Source organism: Sturnira hondurensis, unplaced genomic scaffold (assembly GCF_014824575.4).
Source record: "Sturnira hondurensis isolate 20B ecotype Veracruz unplaced genomic scaffold, ASM1482457v3 Scaffold0002840, whole genome shotgun sequence".
NCBI classification, from domain to species: Eukaryota; Metazoa; Chordata; class Mammalia; order Chiroptera; family Phyllostomidae; genus Sturnira; species Sturnira hondurensis.
In genome coordinates this window covers 5,177,459-5,194,105 of record NW_028075471.1, presented here as the reverse complement: position 1 = coordinate 5,194,105, position 16,647 = coordinate 5,177,459, and the positions used below count along the sequence as shown (strand labels likewise).

General features: G+C 39.8%; 1 protein-coding gene across 4 annotated transcripts in view; it reads left to right on the top strand.

Annotated features, from left to right (window-relative positions):
• Positions 1-16,647, top strand: part of CFAP20DC (CFAP20 domain containing) — a 255,270-nt gene that overhangs the window by 225,351 nt on the left and 13,272 nt on the right. The gene's annotated exons all lie outside the window — the stretch shown is intronic.

Sequence of the window (16,647 nt, the reverse complement as noted above, 5' to 3'; positions counted from 1 at the left end):
TGGAACCAACTAACACTGGGGAAAAATGAAACTGCCATGCACCTCACGGGGCCTTCTTTTTAGCATATGATTGTTTTATTTGACTCCTGATCATAAAGGAATAACCAAACTTTGAAAAGAAAATGGAAATCAGTACATCAACATGGAATGTGATAATCTGACCCTCTTAATGATGAAAATGATACCCTGTAGTTATTCTTTACAGAAGCCCAGAGAGTTGAATTGGAGCATTAAGTTAGACCCACCCACTCTTTCTGCGCCATTAAGTCCCATCATTCTGCAGAAAGGTTAAGGTGGTTTCATTTTGCATTCTAATTTTAAAGCAATTATTCTCTAGTTAAAGTTAGAAAAGGCTACAAAGTTTTCTGCTCTTGATTTGCTAATGACTTAGTTACAAAGCACTTAACACATAGCTGTCTTATAACTGTAAAAGATGTTATAAAAAGTTCCTTGAAGTTGAATCTTTTTCTGCAATTTCAAACAATAATAACTACTAACGTTATTGCTATTCCGTCTATCACTTATTGACGCCATCTCTGCAGCAAGCACTCGGGGGTGATGGTTTTCACGTGCTACATTACTTTATGTGATCCCTGCCACAACCCACAGGGGTGAATTCTGTTATTCTCATGTTCCAGGAGAAGAAACAGAGGCACAGAGTTTAACCTAAAGATTGCAAGGCTAAAGGAAAGTCAAGCTCAAATCAAAATCTGTAGAGCTTGAATGATATGTGGTGTCCTTACCCCCAATATATGTCTAATGCCCAGCTCCACGTTGAATTATCAGCCTGTTCTCCATTGTGGTGGTCACTGTCGTTGCTGTTGCTGCAGTCCCACCCGAGCCCCCTGTCCATCCAGATGTGCAGCACAGGGTTGTTAGTGTTCCGTTTTGTGACCAACCAGACCTTGCTGGCATTTATGAAATTAGTCCTAGAAGCTAAGGTAGTCGGTCTAAAGTCACGGAATTATTCTCTTTGATTCCCCGTCACCTTCCCATTGTTCATGTATAGTGCTTTGCACACCTGGGAGCCCACAAGTGTCTGTGGACTCCTAGCAATTGGATATCCTCGGGAAGCGTGGTTTAAATGTGAACTTTATTTATCCATCTGAGAGGCCTCCATTATGTTAGAAACATTTGTCTCTGAGAGAGGGCCCCAAATCAGCCACTCTGTGGTTCCCAGTCTGCCTGTGCATTTAGAATCAGTCTGTATGCAATAGGTTGGAGTTTTTATGAGAACCTATCACCTTTACTCTGAGCTAGAACTGTTCTTTATGAAATACTCATTAAATCTTATTTTTAAATTTTTTAGGCTATGTGAAATAATATTCCTTCTGTGGGGGACAGGAAAAACCTTTTCCCTCTACTCCCCTAGGTTCTCCTACAAATTAAATGAACAAAAGAAAAATTAACACAAGGAAAACAGACAGAGCTGAGTAACACCTCAGTCCTGCAGTGTGTGCGCACAGGCACTCAGTGGTGAGTGCCTCAGAAGAATGGTTGGAACCTGGGCTTACACAGCATCTTAACAAAAGAACAGTAAATTTTGTAGAAAGGTGACAAGACAAAGGAAAGGGACTCTGAGCTTCTAGAGGTGGCCAACTGTGGGAGGGTAAATATAGGGGAGAAACTAATGGAACACAAGGGCTAGTTAGTAAGATCTGTGATGTAGATTCCTCTGGCCTCATCTCTGATAAGAGTCTAGAGTTGCCTCCAGTGCCTGAGAATCATCCTATCCTGCCTGGTAGACATGGGGAGGGCTGAGAGTTCTTGTGTCTACTTTTCTCATAGCCTTTAGCTCAAAATAATCCTTATGTCAACATGTCATATTTTGGGGTTGCATATTCAGAACCCTTTCATTTCTTTTCTTATTCATTTATTGTGTGTCCCCAGGAACTGTGACTTGGTTATCACTCTGTTGTCAATACCAAAATCAAAAATACAAGTGGCTTAGAGCAAGCATCCAGATATTTTTTAGTGTTCCTCAAAGGCATGAAGACAAAACCCGTTACTTAGCGGAACAGTTGTTGCCCCTGCGTCTTCAGTAATGGTGTGTATTCGGAATGTAAGTCGTCATTCTGTGTGCAGCCTTCCACTGGATAAAACAGTATTTGTCTCCCATAAAAAAGTAGAGGGTCTAAACGACCTCTTGAAAAAATGTCACAGCTTCCATATTTTCTCAGCCCGTCTTGTTTCTATTGGGAAAATATTCTCAACAGATGTCATTTACATGTGCATACTTTGGTGGACACGTGTCACCACCTGGCTTAGATGCCCAGCAAAAGTTCAAGAACGGACTCGGGCCCCTCCTGGGTCTGGTGCCTGCCCCCATATTGGGAGTGAAGGAAGGCTTAGCACCCAAAACCATGTGATGTGGGTTACCATAGGGAAGAAGAGCTAGTTTCTCAGAAGAGGGAAAGGAAGTGGCTACCACAATGTATTACTAGTGGGTAGGGTTTACCTCTTCAGTGGTTCACTTCATATTTATGGGATAACTACTATATGCCATGTATACTCTTTCCCCTTCATTTCAAGAAAACATAGTGGATGCAAATGATATTAAGATTACCTTGAATACTATTCAGTTGGTTTTCTAGGCAAATTACTTACATATTTCCTTATTGCAACTATTTTGGTAACATTACATGTAACAAATGTAATATCTAATTACAACACACTGGTTAGCACATATTTATTCTTGCTCTTTCTAAATTCCAAACAGGAAAAGGGATTTTTACTCCTAAATGATTGAGAATTGATATTTCAACAGATAAAACTCCAGATTGTGCTGCAAAGATCAGCTACACAAAAATTAATCACTATATAGTTGTAACTGCATTTTAAGAGCAAGAAACAAACTGTTAATAAACCAATATTGCATTAGACATCTTGACATTTAAATTGACTTTGTGCAAATCAAATAAGCAAAAGTGAATTTTGTCATTTGCTCACCAGACACTGTACAGGCGTATTTCACATGGACATCTTTAAAACGCAGTAAGAAAATTTCCATCCTCATGTCTGGCACCTCTGTTTCTGACGAATTCTGTAACCAGCATGGGTAACACTACAGTGAGAGAACTCTCACATGGCTTTTTGTCTTCACTGAAGCATTCTGAAGTTACTACTGATTTCTGCTACTTAGATAAAATTTATTCATCTGGCATGAAATATCGAGGGGAAGAAATGGAGTGTTCCTGCCCATGGTCTTCATCATAAGAGAGTTTTCGCTTTATCCTGACCTGACTTTGAATATTTAGGGAAAGTGTTCAATTTGTAGCTTTAGCTAATGGCAGTACAATGTCAAACTTCTCTGTTTAACATTCAGTTTTGTTAATCAAGAAAACCAGATTGGCTCTCTGCATGTTGATTAAATTGATTACAGCTGGAGGGCCTTGATAGCTTTTTTCAAGTGTCTCTAATTAATCAGACAATGCTTGATTAGTTTTTTTCTGTTCTGAAGAGATAAACTGACTTCCTTGAGAATTTTCACCCCAAAATAATTCCCCTCCAGTGAAAGGTAAAGGATAAGTGAGTCACTGCTAAGCTTTTTATGATGCTGAGACCTTTCATCTTCCAGCAACTGAAAACAGAAAAAAATCCTTTGAAAAGCAGATTGAAACATAATATTAAACTTCTTTTCCCATGATCTTATGAATACATCTCCTAGAATTCCTAGAATGAAAAAAGTCTTTACGTTGGCTCCCTCTGAGATTCACGCCTAGCCTCCCGCTGCTGTAGAGCATCTTCCAGCTTTCCCATCGTAGTCGTCTTCATCAGGTCCTCTCATTCGGTTGCAGACCCGACATTGCAGACTTCAGCTCAGGAGCCGTTTCACTTTAATAATCAGACTCATGAAGGATCTGTTACCAGCAAATAAGAAGCCACCATTTATTTTTTAAGTCATATATATATAGCATTAGATAAAGCAGCTGTTGTTTATGCAAATTGACGTGAGAATTTCCAGGAGCATTACCAAAATGTATTTATAAAGACCCCGAACGTTCTGCTTTGATCACTGACGTTGATATTTCCAATGGGGGAGGCTGTTAGGACCAGCTCGGATGGTGCTCACTGGCACGAGGAAGGCGCCCTTTCCTCTCTCCTCATCGGCACTGCTGCTTGCAGTAAGCGCTGCCGCCTAAAATGCTTTTTAAAAGGTATTTCGAAGCTGTGTTTCAGAGGACTTTACTTATCGATGCCATCAAATTGGAAGCTACTGAAGAGAGAGAATCTGCCTTTAAAGAAGAGAGTAGAAAAAAAACAAATTTCACTAGAGTAGAAAAATACGTCTTACTCCTCCCACCCCATACTCCACATTTCTGCTCACTTATGATTGTGGTTGACAGTTTCTTGGGCACCCTTCAGAAACCTTCTATGCATATACAAGAAAATATGTTTTATTTATGTATTTTTTTCAACATAAATGGGATGAGTCTCCATATTGTTCTATAACTTTTTAGATTTTTACAGAATAAATTTTGGACATCTTTCTAAATGTGAACATATAAATAAACATTCTTCATTAATTGCTGGATATTATTTTGTTATTCAGATGCACTGGAACTTATTTGGCCAGTTATCTGCTGGTGTACATTTAGGTGGTTTCCACCTTTTCACTACTGTAAACACTGCTGTGGCAAACATCCTCATATCTTGTGACCTTGGGCGAGTATGTGTTTACAGTAAATGTCTAGAAGTGAAATTACTTGGTAATTTTAATAGATACTGCCAAGTTGTTTACCAGTTTACAGTCCCACTAGCTCACACTGAGTATCATGAAACCTATAACTTTCACCAAGCTCTGTGTGTCAATAGTAGCTTATTGTTTTAATTTGCATTTCTGTAGTTATATACATGGCCAAACATCTTTCCATAGCCAGGGTGAGGAGGCATTAACATATGTTTTCTCCCGACCTGCCTGTTCATATCTTTGTCTACTTTTCTGGGACTTGTATTTATTCAGTATCCTTACATATCACAAATACACAAGGTTAAGTACTTAAACCCTCAATAACTATTTGAATTTGACTTAGTATATGGGATGCACAGAAAACAATCTAAATCAGTCCTTATCAGGAAGGGTGAGGTCCTTGAGACAAATTGCCATGTCTGAAGACCTTGGCTCTCACAGGATGGTAAAAACAAGATGTCTTATCAGGAGATTTCTGTACATTATGACCTTATTTTGAAACAATGGGAAATGAATTTTGTCAACGGGAAAGTTCTTTGTTCCTCATATGTATTTTCATACACATAGGGACTAAATTTCCAAAATAACACATTATTACTTGCCTAGATTATGCAGCAAACTCCTAACTGATCTTTTTAGCCTTTCTCTTTTCCCACCAATCCATTCTCTGCACCGCTGCCACTGTGATCTTTCTAAAATGCACATCAAAAATTCTTCCAGCTGAAATGCTTGAATAGATCCCCAGGGCCTTCCGAATGAAGTAAGAACTCCTTTGTTTGCACCTAAGAGCCCTGACTTCTTCAGCATTCGACCACAGTTGCATCATCCAACACGTACTCATATGTGCACCCGGTGCTCATCATTTCACAGTGGGTACCACCAAGCCCTCCACCTCTTTCTGCTGTAGTGCACACTGTTCCTTCTAGAACATTCTCCAATCATTTCTCTACTTTGCAGCCTCGTCCTCATTCTTCAGGAACAACCCTTGCTAGAAAGCTTTATCTGAACCCTTCTCCTTACTGTAAGCATTCTTTGGGTTTTCCCCTATGTAACAACACTTTCTTCACTTCCTATAAGTGTTGATTTTATAACCCATCTCTAGGAGACTGAGTTCTTCAGGGGCAGAATCACTTTTTACTCCTCAGTATGCAGCATGAAGCCTGTGATGCTGCATGGGCTCAAGAAATACCTATTAACCCTCAAATTATAAAGCGGCAATGCTGACAACACTATTGAGAAGGCACAGAGGGACTGGCCTTTTTCGATATTGTCTCTAGGAGGTGGGATATTACTTTTCACATGTTGTAGCTTAATTTGATCACTGATGTCTGGATTTGTGCCTCCGAGTCAAATTATCTACCATATCTAATGAGTCAGTATCTGTAAAATGGTCCCAAGATGCTATACCATTAATGTTCTCTTAACCTGAAGGAAATACTGCCAAACAGGAAAGATGTTCAGTTCTGCAGAGAACACATAAAATATATTTAATAGAGTAAGAGAAGTTAATTGTTTTTGTGATTTCTTGGTGCATTGAGCACTTGAAAGGAACTGAGTCCTCTCTTTTATGGGTTTTTCTGACAAAGACATGGGCAGGAGAGGCCAGAAGAAGAGAGAATGTGGTTTTCCTTTTGTATGTTTGTTGCTTGTCTTCAAATACTTATGGGTTGATGTGAGGTGAAGTGCAGTACTTGCTTATGCAATGTGTGTCCCGCCTTTTGCTGTGGAAGCGATGCGACCCTATTCTAGGTGTCACCGTGATGCCAACATCCTCCAGGATCCTTTAGAGGAAGGGAGAAGTGTCTGGGAAGATAATTCTCACATTGCTCTCAACTAGCTGCCTTTTCTGGCTCCTGCTGTTCCTCCCACTGCTCTCTCTCTCTACCAGATCTTTCTCAGAGAACTCATCCATTCCCCAGTCTTTTCACTCTTACCTCTGGGTCCTTCTTTATAGTCATGGCCTTCACACAGGAATGAATTAATTATTTAATTCATCCATTCATTCAACAAACATTTACTGAGTGTCAACATTTATTGAGTTCCAAGCCCAAGGTGAAGAAGACAGACATGATTTTCTGCTTTGTGGAGCTTAGACTCTGATCACAGCTCCTCTTTCTTGTTCATAGACAGCTGTTTTCTCACTGTAACCTCACAGGGCAGAAAAGGCAATGGAGCTGTTTAGAGCCTCTTTTATAAGGGAACAATCCCATATATGAGGCCTCCACCCCATGACCTTAGCACCTTCCAAAGGCCCCTTACTCTGAACACCATCACAGTGGGGATGAGGTTTCAACATCAGGATTTTAGGGAGATAGTAACATTTTACTCGGCCTGTAGCACTTGGCCATAATGAGAAAAGGGACTAAGTTCCCTTCTTAGCTCAGCTGGTAGAGCAGAGGACGTGTAGTATTGCATGGAAACTGTAATTTAAAAACAAATTTTAAAAAATAAAAAGAAAGAAAGAATTTAAAAAAAATAGCACCAAGAAAAAAATCTGGAGCAAAATGCTAACATTATTAAACCTGAGCAGTGTAGAGTCTGACATATGTTTGAAATTTTTCATAATTAAACAAAATGTTTTTACTCATGTGTGTGTATGTCTTTAAATCCTTTGTGCAATAGTAATAAAGTGCTAATATGGAGATTTAAAAAAAGAAAAGAGACTAAGGATGTGGCTGTGTCTCTCCCTCTGAAGCTGGGGCTAGTGTGGAGGCAATAGTGAGGGAAAGACACAAAAACTTGATGTAGACAGTAAGGACCAGACCATGCAAAGCCTTAAGCCATTGTAGTGATTTTGGATTTTTCCCTAAAACCAAATTTTGAAACCTCACTCTGTATTGGATTAGAGGGAGTCCATATTGGCTGGGGTTTGGGGGCAACTTTCCTCACAAGTCCCCCTGTGTGCCACGGATGAGAGTAAATATGACTGAGACATAATGTGATCTGCTTAGGGAGGAGAAGTGGCCATTTTCCCAGAGGGAAAAGGCCGTGGGCTGGTGGGCAGTTTCTTAGGGGAAAAAGGCCTCAATCCCCCTCCTCTGGGGCCTTTTATTAGGTTGTAATACACAGGAATACAGGGGTCAAGGATCAAACAGTAGATAACATTTCAAAGAAATCTAAGGGCTCACTATGAGTCAGAATCTGTCAGGAAGAGAGTTTTAGGGTTTCCTGCTCTAACCCTTAACATATGAATGAAAACACTCTTAGCAGAGCAGATTTCACAGGTTTACCAGGAAATCTCTGTGATGCCAGATTTTTCCCCAGGACACACTCTAGCAAAGCAAGGAGCTGCACCTCTCCCCATCAGATATTCAGGCTTAAGGGGATTAGAGCCAGGAAGCACTTCTCCCAGAGAGCAGGGGGACTCAGGCTTTGTCAAAGCCAGGGGTGGGGGGGACGAGACACCATTGCTCTTTGTTGCAGCCCCCCACCCCCACCCCGGAGTCCTTCCATGAGGGCCTCCCATGTGATGGAGTCTGGCTTAGGTTGTTCCCTGCTGTGAGGGGTCTTACCCATCATTGACTTCCGACCAAGCTTTGGAGGCAGGGAGAGGAAACTGAGGCAGCGTTTGCTACCAGAGACAGGCTTTGTCTCCTGTGGCTTGCATTCCAGAGGTCGTCCCTCACCCTTAGCCACAAGGGGTCAAGATACAATTCCTAGAACCAGGCAGAGTGGTCTACAACACTGGAAGATAAACAAGGGAGAGATTCTACAAATACAGGCTATGACGACAGCAGTGGAGCCTTGTCAACTTATTCAAGAACTAAGGCCAGGACCTACTAATAGATCCCTAAATGTTTCCAGCATAACTTGGGGAGACCATGTGAAATTATTACTGCCAAGACCTCATATTCCTTATGTGCTAAACCAAACTCCTGTATCACCTAAATTGGTTTCCTCTCCCCAATATCCCAATTCATTCATTGGTACCTACATTGTTTCATTCCCAGAATCTAGATTTTAGACTTCTCATTCTCTCTTCAGACTAGTTTTCTCAGTGTGACAGGAAATACGGTAGCCAGTGGCATATCTGAGTTTCACTTATTTGGGCCTCCATCTTTATTAGGGACTGTCTCTTATTTTTAGATCCAGTTTCAGAAGTTCTGGAGAAGCATAGTGATTGGCCCAGATTAGGTCAGGTGTCCACATCTGAACAAAACAACTGAGGCTGTGGGCTCATGAGGGTGTGGTTGGGAAAATACATAGAGATTATGTATGCAAAGCCTCAAAGACCAGGGTGAAGGTTCGGGTCCTTTTCCCCAAGTACAATAACTTCCCAATAACATTGAAAGATTTTAAACAAATGATTGATACAATCAGATTAGAATTTTGGCTACAATGTGGAGAACAGAGAAGCAAAGCCAGAATGATTGACCATGAGGGTCAGTTATGAGCTTTGGCTACAGAAAAGGTGAGAAAGGAAATTGCTTGGACTTGGTAGTGGAAGTAAGGATGGTGAGAAAGGTGGATTCAGAAGGCACTTAAGAGGAACACTGACGGGAAGTTTTATAAGAGCCTGGAGAATGTTCCACGCTTCGGTTCCTTCCTCTAAGACAGGTCATTCAGCAGCAGCCTCTGGGCCAAATCCCACTGCAGGATATTTTTTTGTAAGAAAGATTGTATTGAAACACAGCCCTGCCTGTTTACTTACTTATTTCTTTATGTCTGTTTTCATACTACAACAGCAGAGTTGAATGGTTACAATAAAGACCTTATTGCTTGGAAAGCCTAACACATGTATTTACCGTTCGGTCCTTTATAGAAGTAGGTTGCCAACCATGGGTTTTACACTACTAGAACCATTGCCTCCATGCTATTCCCGGGTACACAAGTTCTTAATTTGGGGGTCCAGAAGTCCACGAATGGGCTTCAGATGATCTCTGACCTCCTGAATTTGGAAGTAAAACTTGGTATTTATGTACAGTTTTTTGGAAAAGGTTTTCACCAGCTTTTAAAAAGGATGTGTGCATTCTCCCCAGTCTATTTCCTGACCATAGATGTTTAACACCCAGACTTCTTTCAGTGAATAAGAAATGTGCACTGATACCAAATGATAAATAAATCTCATTAAGTCTTGGCTAGAAATTGCTAAGTGCTCCTGTGTATTTTGCTGGGCTGGCTCCTCAGACCCAACCTTTATAATAGCAGGTTGTAATGAGCTACATAATAATTATTGTCATTTTTTAAATTTCTCAGAGAATTACTGCCCCAAATAAATACTTAAATGTATACAAGATTGTATATAGTTTTATAACAGGGGAATTCCTTCAAGGGAACAAACAGATAGTCTGATCAGCCCACACCAGCCTGTGTGCATAGCCATGTTCTAGTGTCATTTTCTGCTGGTGAGAATGCCATTTCCACCTGACTCGGAGCTCTTTGAACCCCAGGGCCTGGCACACAGGACCTCAGTGAGTAGTCACTCTATATGTAAAGAGATGATTGAGCTTTCAGCCTCATATCATGTTTTTGCATGTATGTGTATATGTGTGTACATATACATGATGTATTTATAGGAAACATATTAATGAAATAATTAGTAAAATTACCTTGTAAACAAAATCTTGTTTTGAAATGAAGGAACTGAAACCATAGTTCATCTTAGCCAAAGATGTCATCCCAGCTATGAAAGTACGTGACTCAACACTGACTCAGTGAATGCCCAGGTGGGATGTAAACAGTGTGGCATCCTTTTTTGGCCAAGGCTTTAATATTAGGTAAATCTGGCCATTGTGAAATTTCACCAGATGGTATTTATTCTTCATCTGCGTGATATTTTCATGTGTGGTACTTAATTTAAATCCATTGTGTTGACTTCTGAGTAAAAGATCTTCCTGTGACAGTAAAAGAGGAGGTGTTACTGCTTTACTTTTTTACTTCCTGTGGCAATAAAACAGTAAAGTATCTTCCTGTGACAGGCACGCCTACACACCTCAGCACACGTAGGTGTGCCTCTTGGCCCTTTCTCTTCAGTTTTGAGAGGAGGAGCAGGAGTGGGAGGGCTGCCTGAGTCCATGAGAGGAAGGAGGAAGGCGGGGGAGGGAGCATGTTTGACTGAGAAGGATACTTACCCACTAAGGAGCCAAAGGCTTTCCTAATAGGTAGGTGACGATCATCCTCGGGAGAAAAGATTATAGTCAGAGTTTAGGAAAGCAATCAAAATATATGAAGTACAAAGACAAGGCAAGTATGGAAATGGTGGAGCAAAGAGCAAGAACAGATTGTGGAGCGAGGTAGTCAGGGTAAAAAAAAAAAAAGGCCAAGGAAACAGTTCAGAACTATCGGTAGAACTGGCACGCCGTGAGTGAGCCTGAGCTGGAAGTCCCACACACTGGCTGTTGGCTCCTTACTGTTGGGAAGGCGTGGAGGTTCAAAGGAGCTGATCAAGAGACAAGGCAATGGACTCACATTAAATATCACATATAAAAACATAAACATGGAGGAGGCAGGTACTAGACTATACGTTCCTGCTTCTTAGTAAGTCACCAAAAACCGATGTGCTTGGAAAAAATAAAATCGTTAAATATACATAAAGTAAAATAAAAACAAACCAACAAAAGCACTGTCACCAGGACAGGAAAATGGTATAACCTGAAACAGCATCTCTCAAAGTGTGGTCTGTGGACTCACAATACCAAGAGACGTACCAGTTTCAGATGCACACACATGAGCAGTGCTGCACACTCTGTCCTCCTCTCAGGAGAGCCAGTGGCTTAAAGGCTCTCAAAAGTCCTTCAAGAAAAAGTCTTGGTTGGCTTTGTTTAGCCTAATACTTTATATTTGATATGAAAATTTTATTTTTCAAAATATACTTTGTAAATGCTTACTTAACAAAAAAGCCAAACAAATGAGTTGGTTTGATGATATAAAATTGTCTAAATCTTAAGTTAAAATAGCACTTGTCAAGAGAATTCTGCAGTCATTTTTAAGAGATAAAATTAAGTGCACCTTAAACCAGCCTAAACTCACACCATATAGTACGACTCAAAATACAGAAGCAATAAAAGGCTGATATATTTGACTACAGAAAGAAAAATGTTTTTAAAATATTGCATGGCAAAAACAAAGTAAACAAACACAAATAACAAGATAAGGGAAAGAGACAAAAACTGATAAAAGAATGGGCAAAATATATGAACAGACAAAAAATTTATATAGGTATAGATATAAAATATCCACATGCATATACTTAAATATTACATACATGTCCTATGCATATGAAAAGACAGTCAACCCCACTCATAATGCTCATAATGAAAACAAGTGCATTTTAAACCTACTTTAAGATACCAGTTCTCATCTCTCATATTAAAAAGCATTAGAAACTTGATAACATATTCTTGTGACATGGCCATAAAGAAACCAGCATTTTCATACATGGTTGGGGGGAATGCAGATGTGAACTACCCTGGCGGAGGCAATCTGCCAATATCTAACAAAACCAAGTATGTATTTCCCTTTTGTTCCAGGAATCCCATTTCTAGCAATCTACCTTGAAGATAGACTTCCAGGTATACAAAAATAGATATGCCCATGGTTATTCATTGCAGCATTAATTGCAATGATCTTGCAGTTAATTTGCAATAATGCAAAATACTGGAAACACAGGAGAGGGGTGAAGGAAATGATAATACATCCATGCAGTGGAGCACTATGCAGCTGTAAGAATGAGGAAGCTCTGAACTAGTAGAATTGACTTACAAGATGTATTTTAAATTGGAAAATGAAAATGCAAAAAATTAACTATGGTATGCTACTTTTTACATAAGAAAGAAGGGGAATAAAAATAGGCATGCACCTGGTCTGGTTTGGTTTTATTTTGTTTTGCAAAAAGAAGCATAGAAAGGAGATACCAGAACTAGTGACGTTGATTCCCTACAGAGCATGCGGAGGGCATGGAAGTGATGAGAGGTGGGAACAGATGGGAAGGGGTGGAGGACACATGTCTTACCTGATGTGCCTTTCTGTGTACTTTTGACTTTTGAACTGTTAATGTTTAACTTATTCAACAACAACACAGGCAAAACAAATCAATAAAGATGGAGAGAAAAACCTAAAATGTAATACAGACAGAAGCTGGTAACTCTATATTTCAAATGAATAATGCAGAAGCTCCTTGACTTAGTTTGGGGTTACATCCCAATAAACCCATCCTATGTCAAAAATTCATCATCACCAAGCCCTCATTATATGAAATGTTAAAGGGACTTAATCTAAGAAGAAGAAAATAAAAAATATGAACAGTGAAAGGACAGCAAACTCACAGTTATTAACAACCACACCTAAAACAAAAGCAAACTAAGAAGACAGCTAGATTGTGAATGGAACCATAGAAATGGAGATCAACGTGGAGGGTTAGCAACAGGGGAGTGGGAGGAGGGGAAGGGGGGAGAAGGTACAGAAAATAGCATAGACGGTAGGTAGAAAATAGATGGGGGAGGGCAGGAATACTATGGGAAATACAGAATCTAAAGAACTTGTGACACATGGACATGAATGAAAGGGGGAGAATGGTGGGGGAGGGGTGTGCAGGGTGGAAGGGAGTGAAGGGGGGCATGGGACAACTGTAATGGCATAATCAATAAAATATATATTTTAAAAAAGAATGTTTACTATTGAAAAAATAAGATACAAAATATTTTGTTTGCATCTTTCCATTTGAAGCAAATGAAATTGAATGTAAGATGATGTTATTCTCTTAATGATATTAATAAATAAAAAGAACCACCTATCACTGAGAAAAAAATGTATTTAACACACCTAACCTGCCAAACATCATAGCTTAGCCCAGCCTACCTTAAGCATGCGCAGAATACTTACGTTAGCCTACAGTTCAGCAAAATCATCTGACACAGTGAACACACTGCGGAGTATGAGTAGTGATTGCTTGGCCGACTGGGGCTGAGGCTCACTGCCACTGCCCAGCATCACAAGACAAAGTGGTACCGCAAAACACTCACCCAGGAAAAAAATCAAAATTCAGGAGTGCAGTTTCTCCTGAATGCGTATTGCTTTCACATATTGGAGTGCTGAAAATTGTAAATCTAGCCATCATAAATCAGGACTGTCTGTAAAACGGCACTAAAGAGCAGGGAGAAGAACTAGCCCAAGTAAATTTTAAACCTAGTATTTTGAGTGAAGAATAAAAAGAACCACAAACAGAGAACCCTAGAGAGTAGGTTAAGGGTTTTCTACTGGTTATTTAATTTGTTTTGTTAACAATTCTGAAATGACTTTTGGTGTGGTCCATAGTTCAGAAAATAAGTAAATATATTGAGGTTATGAGAGCCAGGTTTCTCGCAGTAGGAAGGGAGTTACAAATGTGGAAAGAGGAAAGATGAGAACAGACCTGTGGTATTGTGGTAGCATTGGAGAAGTCAGTACGAGCCCATGATTACAGAGCAGCAGTCACCAAACTTCTTCTGTAAAGGGCCAGGTAAATACTTCACTCTGTCATTATAGCACAAATGCATAAACAAGTGAATACAAATGCATAAACAAGCGAACACAAATGTGTAAATAAGTGAACATGTCTGTATCGCAATAAAAGTTTATTCATGGCCACTAGAATTTAAATTTTGTATAATTACCATACTTGGGGGCTATAAGATGCACTCCCCAGACCCCAAATTTGGGAGGAATAATGGTTGTTAATGCTGCTGTTGAGTTCTGCTTACATTTACATTGGTGAAATATTATGTTATTGATGTTATTAAATATTTTACCACATTTTTTGCTTCAATATTTTTTTCATACTTTCCTCTAAAACCTGGGTGTATCTTATGGTCCAAAAATACGGTATTACATGTCATGAAACATTATTTTAAATTTTCAACCATTTAAAAATGCAAAAACCATTATTGGTTTGCAGGCAGTATACACCAGGCAGTGGGCCAAACAGACTTTGCCCATGGGCCATAGTTCACTAACCCCTGTCTAAACAGAGAAATGATGATAGACAATAGGTAGCTAGGTAGATAGATAGATCCCAAGCAAATGTGATAAAATGTTTAAGTTGGGGAGGCTGGGTGAAGGACACTTACGAGTTTCTTTTCTTGCAACTTTTTAATAAATTTGAATTTTTTTTCAAAATCAAAAAAGGATGCCTATACTTTTCATGGCTACTGCTAAGAAGGAAAAACATTAATCTAATTGAATCATTAGCCTAAGAAATGAATTCCTTGTTTTTGTAGCAGTCACACAACAAAATTCAGAGTGCAGTTTCTCCTGAATGCATATTGCTTTCACACATTGGAGTGTGAAAATGCTCCCCCCATTTATTTCCCATGTCCAGGGACCGCAAGTAGGTGCTTCTCCTGCCATTATGTAGAGTTTCTAACTTGTCTCTGGGGGTGTCATCATATGATGACATTATTTCTCTCTTGTTCATCCTTGCTCTCCATCACTCTTACTGAGTAATGAGGTCACTGAGCAGGTAATTTGCGTGTGACCTTGTAATTTTCTATAATGTAGGAATTTTTAGTCTATTATCATTAAATGGACTAAATAAAAGGTGCTTATCAGAAAATGTTCCATTAGCTTGGAAGTCTGTGACAAATCCTTTTTGTTGTCCTTAATGCGTTGTTATGAAATTCAATTATACAACATGCTCACCTTGCTTATTTCACTGGCCATAATCCAGTGATAGCTGAACTGAGCAGTTACTGAAAGTATCTCAAAATATTACAAATAGGAAATAGGTAATTTTTTACATTGTTACTTTTTCTACAAAAAGAGTGAATGGCTTGCAAGGAAAACCTCTACTGTACAGATTTGTAATCATACTATCACCCTTTATAATTTCAACAGAATCCAGTTCTTACCTTGGTTTACCATTGCACGTAAAGTCACACTGTGATCCTCATTGGTAATGAAGATGAGACTGGTCACAGCTGAAATTTATTGAGTGCGACTCTGCACCCAGATCCATTCCAAATGTTTTCCATTCTTTTTTAAAAATATAATTCTGCCCTGGCTGGTGTAGCTCAGTGGATTGAGCGCGGGCCTGCGAACCCCACGATCGCGGTTTGATTCCCAGTCAGGGCCACATGCCTGGGTTGCAGGCCAGTTCCCAGCAGGGGACCCACGAGAGGCAACCATACATTGATATTTCTCTCCTTCTTTCCTTCCCTTCCCCTCTAGAGATAAATAAATAAAAAGAAATAAAAAAATAAAAATAAAAATTTAATCCTAACAACAAAACTCTGAGGTACTGTTATCTCCTTTTTCTAGATCTGAGGTTTACAATGTTAAGTGACTTCTTCAAGTTCTTACGTTAGGAAATGTGAAGCCAGGATTGGCCTGAAGAGCCAGTCCTCATAGTCACTGGTTGAGACTGTCTTCCATTATAAATAAAGACAGTAGGAAGTACAGAAATTTAGAAAGAAATTGTTCAGTCATGAGGACATGGCTCCTGTTGAGAAGAATAAGGTAAACTACAGGGTACTATATCAATGCAACAAATAGAACTCATGTGAGAAAATCCTTCACATTCCTATACTTGCTCTCTTCTCCTGAAGAGACACAGGATCAAGCTTAGAGGTGAGAAGGGCTTGAAGTATTGAAATGAAATGCACAGTGACTCACGTCTTCTGATGTCACCCATTTGCATCGCACCCTCAGATATCTACGAGAGTGAACAAGAGACTAGAAAAGAATGGATCAGGAAGGGAAGTCAAGAGATTAGAAGATGAGGTTGGAAGTTGGAGGGAGAGGGACAGAAAGTAGAGGGTGCTCTGGAGTGGTTCTGTCCCCATTCATAATGGGAGAACTAAGATAGTGAGTCACTCCAGGACCCAGCTCCCCTCACTCTTCCTTCTTTCAGCCTCTGCTGCTATACAGCCCGAATTAATGCAGACCAACTCCCACCATTGGGGCTGCTCCGTGATCGCTCCAAGACTACCCTCTGCTTTGAATCACTATGCGGAATGTTGTCATTCATGACATGTGACATGTGA